Genomic DNA, 10953 nt, shown 5'->3' on the forward strand with positions numbered 1-10953 from the left:
TAGCGGAGTATATATGTAGATGTAGATGCAGATCTAAACGAGGAATGATGGTTACTGGCTTTTGTATAGAAAACGAGCATTTGCAGACACTGTATTATTGATAAATGTTGTTTGCAACCTTGTCCTCTAGGACAGTTGAAAATTCGAAACAATTATTCTGATACACCTGCGTATAAACTTTCTGCTATGCGTCGGAACATTTCGCGCTATTTATTTGGGGCATCCGCTTTCTAAATACACTCCTGGAAATTGAAATAAGAACACCGTGAATTCATTGTCCCAGGAAGGGGAAACTTTATTGACACATTCCTGGGGTCAGATACATCACATGATCACACTGACAGAACCACAGGCACATAGACACAGGCAACAGAGCATGCACAATGTCGGCACTAGTACAGTGTATATCCACCTTTCGCAGCAATGCAGGCTGCTATTCTCCCATGGAGACGATCGTAGAGATGCTGGATGTAGTCCTGTGGAACGGCTTGCCATGCCATTTCCACCTGGCGCCTCAGTTGGACCAGCGTTCGTGCTGGACGTGCAGACCGCGTGAGACGACGCTTCATCCAGTCCCAAACATGCTCAATGGGGGACAGATCCGGAGATATTGCTGGCCGGGGTAGTTGACTTACACCTTCTAGAGCACGTTGGGTGGCACGGGATACATACGGACGTGCATTGTCCTGTTGGCACAGCAAGTTCCCTTGCCGGTCTAGGAATGGTAGAACGATGGGTTCGATGACGGTTTGGATGTACCGTGCACTATTCAGTGTCCCCTCGACGATCACCAGTGGTGTACGGCCAGTGTAGGAGATCGCTCCCCACACCATGATGCCGGGTGTTGGCCCTGTGTGCCTCGGTCGTATGCAGTCCTGATTGTGGCGCTCACCTGCACGGCGCCAAACACGCATACGACCATCATTGGCACCAAGGCAGAAGCGACTCTCATCGCTGAAGACGACACGTCTCCATTCGTCCCTCCATTCACGCCTGTCGCGACACCACTGGAGGCGGGCTGCACGATGTTGGGGCGTGAGCGGAAGACGGCCTAACGGTGTGCGGGACCGTAGCCCAGCTTCATGGAGACGGTTGCGAATGGTCCTCGCCGATACCCCAGGAGCAACAGTGTCCCTAATTTGCTGGGAAGTGGCGGTGCGGTCCCCTACGGCACTGCGTAGGATCCTACGGTCTTGGCGTGCATCCGTGCGTCGCTGCGGTCCGGTCCCAGGTCGACGGGCACGTGCACCTTCCGCCGACCACTGGCGACAACATCGATGTACTGTGGAGACCTCACGCCCCACGTGTTGAGCAATTCGGCGGTACGTCCACCCGGCCTCCCGCATGCCCACTATACGCCCTCGCTCAAAGTCCGTCAACTGCACATACGGTTCACGTCCACGCTGTCGCGGCATGCTACCAGTGTTAAAGACTGCGATGGAGCTCCGTATGCCACGGCAAACTGGCTGACACTGACGGCGGCGGTGCACAAATGCTGCGCAGCTAGCGCCATTCGACGGCCAACACCGCGGTTCCTGGTGTGTCCGCTGTGCCCTCTCGCAGTGTCCAGAGCAAGTATGGTGGGTCTGACACACCGGTGTCAATGTGTTCTTTTTTCCATTTCCAGGAGTGTACAATGCAGTGACATGTCACTGTCTGTATAATTTCCTCGAATATTCACGTGTTCTGCAATGCAGGAGAACACTGCATTCAACATGCAAGCGAAGTTATTATAGTTAACAGTAGCTCAATGATAAACCATCTGTATACTACTACGCATTGTGATTCAACCAATTGCGCCATGAGCAACTGTTAATTCGCTCGAATTCCGACGACAGTATCTCGTGCAACCTATAAGACCGTAGTATAAACCAGCGGACAAATGCTCCTATTGGAAAACAAATACTTGAAGTTGTTCTTCTTGAGAAGGCCCTAATAGCCAAGTAGGGAAACAGCTACCACAGTCCTCATTATGCCTTCCTTACCAAAAGTCTTAGCATGTCAACACATTCGCGCTCTTTTAATAAAGAACATTCTAAATCAGTTTATCCAGTATCTCATTGTAGTGAAACTTCAGACTCAGTATCTCCCTCTTCCTGCCTCTGTCTATATGTTTCTAGCCTTAGTAGTCTCCATTTCCCCACTGCGGAATCTCACTGCCTCTGTCTCTTCTCTCACTTAAGCTGTCTCCTTTTGCCTTTCTTGGTACTGCCACTGTCTCCTCTATGTCTCGGCAGCTCAAAAATTCGTGGGGGGATACAACTTATTTTTTCCCCTGCACCAACATGTTACATAGACTTACGTGTTAAAGTTCTTCAGCCTGGAAGGGCCCAGACCCCCCCAGATCCTATGTATGGCGTCCACTCATCTCTCTTTCATTTCCCCTGTCTCTCGTCTCTTTTCCTCCCTCTACTTCTGTCTCCATGCATCTCCTTATCTTTTTTACTGTCACTATTTCTTACTGACCAGCAGTATCTCCTCTCAGTTTGGCAGCCACTGCTATTGCCTTTAACCATCTCACTTTCTCTTTCACTGACACTTCTTCTCTCCCACCACTATTGTCTCCTCTCTCTTTCTCTTCCACTGGCACCAAATGCTATCTCTTCCACTGTCACTGTCTCTCTGCTATACTATTTCAAAATAAAAACGTGCGTATATGTTTGCGTGTCAAAATTTTTTAGTGCGGAAGGCGGAACGAGGGTTAAGGCAGCTCACTCCCTACTTTCCTGTCAGTCTTTTCAAGAGGAACATATTCGCTGTTTTCTGCTCCAACAGGATCATTATTTCGCTGGTTTCCTTCTACAGCAGCGTATATAGTGTATATAACGAATCCTATAGGTCAGAAAATTTTTGACATTATTTTTGTACTTTGACACATTTATATGCTTTGACACATATAAGCAACAAATAAGAGCGAAAAATATAAGGGTAACAGAAAAGTGCTTCTAGGTGATTACATACATGGAGACATTTGCAGCGAACACATTATGTAACTCCATATAAGAATGAATGCACTTGTTATTACATGGGAAATCCCACCAAAAGCGCAGAGCTACTGCTGTTATGACATACAGTGTGCTCCGGATGGCGGCTTAGTATTGTCAGCAGATCGAAGTATGCTAGCGAAGCGGTGCTACAGTAGATCCTTCCAGTTTTTGATTCTTGTCTGTATACTGGTTGAGTAAATGTTCAACAGTAGACATTCACTGCAGACACGGATGTAAGGATATCCTTATCGATATTAGCGGTTAGTTCCTCACAAGATAAATAAGGGGCGTTCAAAGAGAAACGAGCCGGAATCTGGAATGCGCAAACCGGTGACAGGAGGGTAATATCGTGGCGTGTGTAACGAGGTGTGATTCCGACCAGAGCGTGGAAGTTCACAGCCCGTCGCTAGAGGGCACACACGCACGTCACGTGACTATACAGAGCTAGCAGCAGTATGCATCAATCGTCCAATGCTGCTAGTCGCATTGTAAACAGTGACATGGAGGCGTCAAAAGAAAAGCAAACAGGTGTAGTTCATTTTCTGACAGCAGAAGGAGTAGAAGGAACGGACATTCGTCGACGAATGTCACAAGTGTACGGCGAACACTGCATGTCCCTTGTAAGGGTCAGGGTGTAGTACAAGTGATTCAGGGAAGGACTGGTGTCATTAGCCGATGATGCACAGTCTGGAGGACCATATTGCATTACTGATGTCATCGTCTAGCTCGTGGATGCACTCATTATCCAGGACCGCCGAGTGATAGTGAAAGCCAGAGCCGCCATGGTCGGACTGAGCGCTGGAAGTGTTCACTTCATCATGAAGCAACGACTGCACATGCTCAAAGTGTGTGCCCAATGGGTGCCCCACAGTCCTCAACCACACCATAAGCATGTCGAATAGCCCACTGTATTGCTCATCGCCAGCGCTATGCTCGGGAAGAGAATGCGTTCCTGGCATGGGTGGTGGCTGGAGATGAGTCATGGTGTCATCACTTCGAACCAGAATCAGAACGACAAGTCTCCAGTGGAAACATTCAGGGTCACCACCATTAACAAAAGCCAAAGGCATCATCACAAGTGCAGGGAAGGTTATGCTCACGTTCTTCTTTAACCAAGATGGCCCCCTCCTGATTCACTTCCTGCAACACGGGACAATAGTGAATGCTGAGTGTTACTCGCAAACCTTGATCACCCTTTGCCAAGCGATCAAATCAAAACGACCATGCAATCTCACCCTTGGGGTCATTCTGCTCCATGACAATGCAAAGCCTCATACGGGCAACAAAGTCGCTGCACTCCTGCAGAAATTCGAATGGGAGGTTCTCCAGACCTCTCTCCCCGTGCTTACGCTATTTTGGTCCTCTTAAAAAAGCTCTGAGGATCAAACGATTCACCTCGGATGACGACGTCCAGCTGTATGTGCGGAACTGGTTAACAACGTAGCCCTGGGAATTTTATGAGACAGCCATTCACCACCTTGTGTCTTAGTGGGGCAAGTGTCTCAACAGCCAGGGTCAATACTTCAAACGTACAGATACTGCTTTCTGTAATTATGCGTCCAGCCCGTTTCTTTTTGAACGCCCCGTATAATTCATAGTGCTCAAATAAAAGGAATACATTTGGAAAGTTAATTGGATAGGCAATCGCCTGTCCCCGCAATGTTAAACTATGTGTCCTACAGGGAACATTTTCTCACGAATTACTTTTCTTACTGTGTGTGCAATGACATCTTGTAACAGTACTGAAACAACAGTTTTAGTCAAAGTAATTACTTACATATATTTGTCATTTACGTTACAGTAAATTTTTTCCATAATTTTTCACTACATTATCATCTCTAAATCTTTTTTAAATCAAGGAATTCAAAAATCATTGTTTTAGTGTTACAATAAACTTTTTAGTTAGGTTTAAATAGTTCTAAGTTCTAGGAGACCGATGACCTCAGAAGTTAAGTCCCACAGTGCTCAGAGCCATTTGAACCATTTGTTGATTGCCAAAGCATCGTACACTCCCCAACGCAGTGTATTAATTCCAACAAACACTACTTTGGGAAGCGATGCCGTATCACACTATTCATGCTCTCGTTGCAGTTCTGCATTCTTCCATGAAGAATCAGAGGACTTCTGTCAGCCATATCTCTGAAGATTATTTCTTCCATGATGGTGGCTGGTAGACTGTGGTGAGAACTGTATTTCTCCTGTTATTAGTCCCTACTGTATTTACACCTCCTCTTATCACCTTTGGAGAACACATCGTGTTCTGGATGCTCATCTGTGGAAGTGGTGCAGAAAGACAAAGCCCTTAGAGCTTTCCTCATTTCTTCAAGATTGCCTGTATTTTGCCTTATGGCTAGACCATAGCAATTCTAAATGAGGTCTATCATGGGATCAGTCAATCTTCCTTTTTCATCATCTAGTTTTTTCCTTTCATTATTGATATCAACCTTGTCAGCCTGGCACCCATTCTCTTCTGCACATGTCCTATACATTCAAGTTTGCATATATTTACACTGTTCCCATATGGTTCGGTTTCCAAAACTTGTTTGGATGCTTTAGAGTCACCATCTCCCAGATACCGGACACAGCGAACATTTTACCACACAGAATAGTGATGAAACAGCTTTTTCTTCCCAGCAATCTCCATGTCATAGCACCTACCATAATAGTTAGCAACACGCTGATCACCATGTCATTTTTCAGCATATCTAGCATCTACAGTATTGGACATTATTCCAACATCAGTAACCTCACCAGTGGCAACACTAGTTGCTGTGACAACACCACTGATGGAGGTGTGACCCCTATTTTGCCATATGCCATCAAAAGCTACTGTGACGTAATTTTCTTTCAGTGCTTCTTCCACAGCTTTCTGCATTGACTTCTGTGCTGCATCTCCAACTGCTGATTCTAGCACTTAGCTGTGAGCATCAAACTTTGAAGGTACACTGAGGAGATTTAGAACGTCACATAGCATATCATCTGTTACTTTGCCCTTGCCAAATGCTTGCAACTTGCAAGCCAATAGATTAACCTAATATTTACACTACAGAGTTCAGTTTTCTTATAGCCATTATTTACAGTTACTGAAACAGAACACGGAAACTTACAGCTTTATTTACAAACGCTGCATATTAATCTGAACTGGGCAGCGAGGGCAACATAGGACTCTACTTTCAGAGAAAGGTTTTCTTGACATTTTTGCAACACCTACTGTATTCAACAGCTTCACGCAATATACTCGTATCAATGATTTCAAAAACTTCCTTCCCTTTATCAAATAAATTATATTTCTCTTTCAAATCTCAGAGTTTTTTTTATGAGAAGTATTGTTATCAATTTGAGTGAGTTCGTTCATCAGACGTAAGTGGACTCACATTTTCCAACAATGGTGATGAAGAAATGCTTCGCTTTGGTAGTGAATCATCGTTTCTTTTCTTTTGCCATTTCACACGTTTTTCAAACATTTTTGCCCTAGAGCTAGGCATTTTTACTGCGTAAAATGACGCACTACATACGAAAAAACTCGATGCAACTTCTTTCATATAGCACATACTTTGCAAATAATCCAAAGTTAAAAAATCAAAGAGTAAGTTCATGAAACTAGAGACAAACAATTTTGGGCAAGTAATGTATAAAGAGTATTTGGAATGTACCGCCAAATAGTTTATGGTCAGTCATGACGGAAGTGAATCACAAAAGCTCAATACCCGAACTCACAAATCTATAAAAATAAAATAGTTATAATTCTAGTAGAGCCAAGTATGGTGTGTCATTTTAAAGAGGAAACGGCGAGGAATTGAATAAGCCAAAACAAAAGAAAAAAAAAACCAAACGGAAATCCAATTTTTTCACCCAAAATTTGGTTCCATAGCCCCCGCTAAATTGTGTCTCCCACATTCTGTGCGAATAGTCCGCCTGCTTAGCTGAGTAGTAACGTGCTTGCCTACCATACAGCGACTGCGGGTTCGGTTCCCTGTCCGGTTGGAGATTTTCTCCGCTCGTGGACTGGGTGTTGTGCTGTCCTCATCATCATATCACCCTCGTCACCGGAACGCAATAGCCCAATGTGGCATCGACTGCAATAAGACCTGCACTTCGCTGCCGAACTTCCACGTATGGACCTTTTTTTCGTGATGATATATGTGTAGTATTAAATCCAAACAACGCCAGAGCACGCTAGACTCACCCAAAGATCTAACAGAATATGTTAGAGAAAACCTCAGCTTGCTAGCAAGAATGTTCCCCAACCAAATCTCTTACATTTCAGGTTTAAACGAAAGTTGACCATGCAATGGACGTGTATGCATCTAGTAGAACAGTTTTTAATGTGAGGGTCTCTCCGTGATATACAGGTACTGTACAGAAACGTCACAAGAAACAGCGGCTATTGCAAAAGACCTGTAGGTGTAAAGGATAAGACTGTACCTAGATTGCCACTGACTGAAACACGCTTGACTGTGAAGTGAGCAATGCATGAAGCAAATCCAGAAAAGCTGGACTCCTTTTTCAAATGATCCTTTATTAAGGAAGATACAGAACTCCAGGTAACAACACAGCCTGCTCCAGTGAGTGGTGATACTGGAAGGACATGGGAAATCTACGGATTTTTGAATTTACCACTAGTTTGAACTTTGGTTAGAGATCACAGAAACCATGCAAACTATGCCAGTTCGATGTGATGTCACAGTTTTAAACTTACTACAACTGAACTAGTTCCACATCTGGGAGGCAGCAATTGCTTAAACCTCACAGAAAGCATGCCGGCTGTCCCAACGGGATGCCACTTCACAGTTTTAAACTTAGTACAAGTGGCATAATTCCACCACTCGGGGAGAGATCTGACAAGCCCGCAGGCTGCATGAGAGGTCTATCTCGTCATTTTAAATTTAGGACAAATGCACTGTTTGAATATGCCACCATTTTAAACTTAGAAATCTCCATGTTGGATTTTTTTGAATTTTTCAGCATTTTAAACTTAGGACAGCTGGATGAGGGGAAATTCAGTGGGTTTCTGTATTGCCTGCCACTTTAATCTAGGATTTTTTTTAAATTTCCTATCATTGTGAACTTAGCACAAATGACCTAGTTGCTCCGTGTAAGTTTTTTTTTAATTTTCTGCTATTTAAAACTTAAGACTAGCGGGCTGGTTCTGCCATCTGGCATCATACGAGTGGAAGGGAACTCTAGGAGTGAAGGGGAAGGGGGACATAAAAATGTTGCATGACATCCATGGGGAAAGTGGGTCGCCGGAAATCTACAACTCTGTAGACTGTGCTGAAACCTACAGTTCCTCACAATTTTTACAGTATAAGAGTTTCGGGGAAGTATTCTCATCGTTATCGCATATCGAAATTGACATGTATTGTTTATAATTTCAATACAATTACCTTTTCACATTCTTCAGCACATGTTTCGTCGTTGTGCAGAGAGACATAAAATAAACTGTACTTTCGTATGAATCAACGCAGATTACGAAACCTCTCTTTGCAGTCAGTTATGCATCAAACTACACACCAGTTTAATCGATAAATCATGTTATAATAGAACCAAAGATGGAAGTGAAGACAACTTGCTTCTGATTATTTTGTTCAATTATTGAGCATAGCCCAGTGAAGATGGCTCTGAGCACTATGGGACTCAACATCTTAGGTCATACGTCCCCTAGAACTTAGAACTACTTAAACCTAACTAACCTACGGACATCACACACACCCATGCCCGAGGCAGGATTCGAACCTGCGACCGTAGCAGTCCCGCGGTTCCGGACTGCAGCGCCAGAACCGCAGGGCCACCGCGGCCGGCCCAGTGAAGATATGGCACTCGGTATAGTGAAGCTGTTGGCGAGATACATTGTCTTTAAGTGCAAGAATCGTCACACTTCAGTGAAGGTCAGACAAGAAATTGTCAGCCTACTGGAAAAGAAATCACAGATCGTGACAGGATTGCTGCGCTTTCCAAAGAAGGTAATGCATAATATCTTCGACTTTACCAGCAATTTGTTAATACGTCGTAGAATCATATGTACTGCTGGTGGTCCATTTCTTCCCAACACGATGTTTCGACGTTGTAAGTCGGTGTCTACAAGTGTTTTGCTGAGACTAGTCGATTTGCTGGCCTGGTCCCATATTCATGCTTGAGCGATGTCTGGTGTTCACTGAGCTGTAGGCGCCTGCTGTGCCTGTTTCTTGCGTTGTTATCCATCCCCATTCCCCCCCCCCCCCCCCTCCCGTACGTATCCATCGCGGCTATCTTTCATTGCGTCGGCCGTCCGATGGCATTCCGTATTAGGTCCGAGCCTGCCAGGCGTGTTCCCAGCACTATTGTGACGCAATAGACTTAGCTTACGCTGTTTGTGCCTACTCTGCATGTCTCTCGTTGCCATGTCATTCTCGTGGCGTTCTGAATTCGTTAGGCACCTGTGAGTTGCGCTTCCTGCGACTTTAGGCTGCTCAGGTGTCCGGTGCCAAAGAATTCAGGTGGTTGATATTGTTCCCTATCTTGTCCATGGCTCATGTGGCTGTCTCCCGACGAGGTAGTTGCCACCTGGTGCTCTGTGTGATATCTAATCCCGCTAATTACGATCCTGGTCGTTAATTACCAGTTTTATTACCAGAAAATGGGATTTTTTCAATCTTTCTGTAGCAGTTCCAAAGCCGATCTCCTCGTCGTATTCCGCTTGTATCTTGGTTTCTGTTTGATCAGATTCGCTGCCATCTTGATTTTAATAGGTTCATTGATGACTGTATCCCAGAAACTTGGGGTTTGGGCCGGTATCCTTGTTTTGTCAAAATTCATCGTGCGTTCAAAGTTCCTTGCGTGTTCTACTGTTGCTGATTTCGTGGTCTGTCATAGCCAGGTATGTCTTTGGTGCTCCTTACATCTTATGTCCACTGCTCTGGTGGTTTCACTGACGTAAGAGATTCCGCATTCACAATGTATATGATAAGTACCAGGTTTTCTTAACCCCAGATCGCCCTTGACTGTTGTAAACAGCACCGTGATCTTGCTGAGTGGGAAGAACATGCTGGTGCATTTGTGTTTCTTCAGGATTCTGCTGATCTTACAAGAGACAGGCCGTACATTGGTAGAAAGGCTACTTTCAGTGTTTCTTTTTCTTGTTTCTCTTCCGATGTATCTAGTTACCTGCTGGGATGTAACACTTTGCACATGCCTGTGACTCAATATCTCGTGTATGCGAACACTCACTGTAGAAGTTTCAACTCCTTAGTCAAGATATCTGGGTCGGAAAGTGCCATGGCTCAGTGTACAAGTGTTCCGAATCCCCCACTTCACGCTATGTGGTGGCAACTGTCAGCCTGTAGATACAAGTCACTGTGTCTTGAATTCCGTTATTCACTATGGCCAAATACGCGACATGATTTCCTCTTCACCAGGACATCTACGAACGAGAACTGACCGTCTTTCTTTAGTTCCATGGTGTGTTTAATGGAGGAATGTCTTGAGTGCAGATGGTCCAGGAACTCATCCAGTGTTTTCCTGTTGCCTGGCCAGATGACAAGAGTAGTAAGGTAAAGTTCGGTCTGGCATACTTTGTTAGTGTGGCTTGCATACATTCAGGGAAAAACTTGCTTAATATATGACCCCCTCCCCCTTAAACTATTGTTATTCTAATTGTTTGATGACCCCCTGGGGATAATCAATCCTTATGCTCCCCCTCCACCTCCCCCACCCCTCAGTGAAATCCTCAACCCTAATCCCTCCCCTTACTGAATATGTTTTTTTGTCAAATTGAGTAATTAATTAAATGGATAAATTAATAAACCCCTGCTCGTCTATGATATCCCCCATGCCCCTCCCTCCTCCCATGCCCTTCATATACTCCTCCTGGAAACTGGGGGGGGGGGGGGGACTCAGTCTGTGCTGGAGATCTCATGACACGAAATACAAATCACTGTAAATTACATAGCAAGGGATATACTGTTTATTTATAAAATCCAAACTACAG

Source organism: Schistocerca piceifrons, chromosome X, assembly GCF_021461385.2.
Source record: "Schistocerca piceifrons isolate TAMUIC-IGC-003096 chromosome X, iqSchPice1.1, whole genome shotgun sequence".
NCBI classification, from domain to species: domain Eukaryota; kingdom Metazoa; phylum Arthropoda; class Insecta; order Orthoptera; family Acrididae; genus Schistocerca; species Schistocerca piceifrons.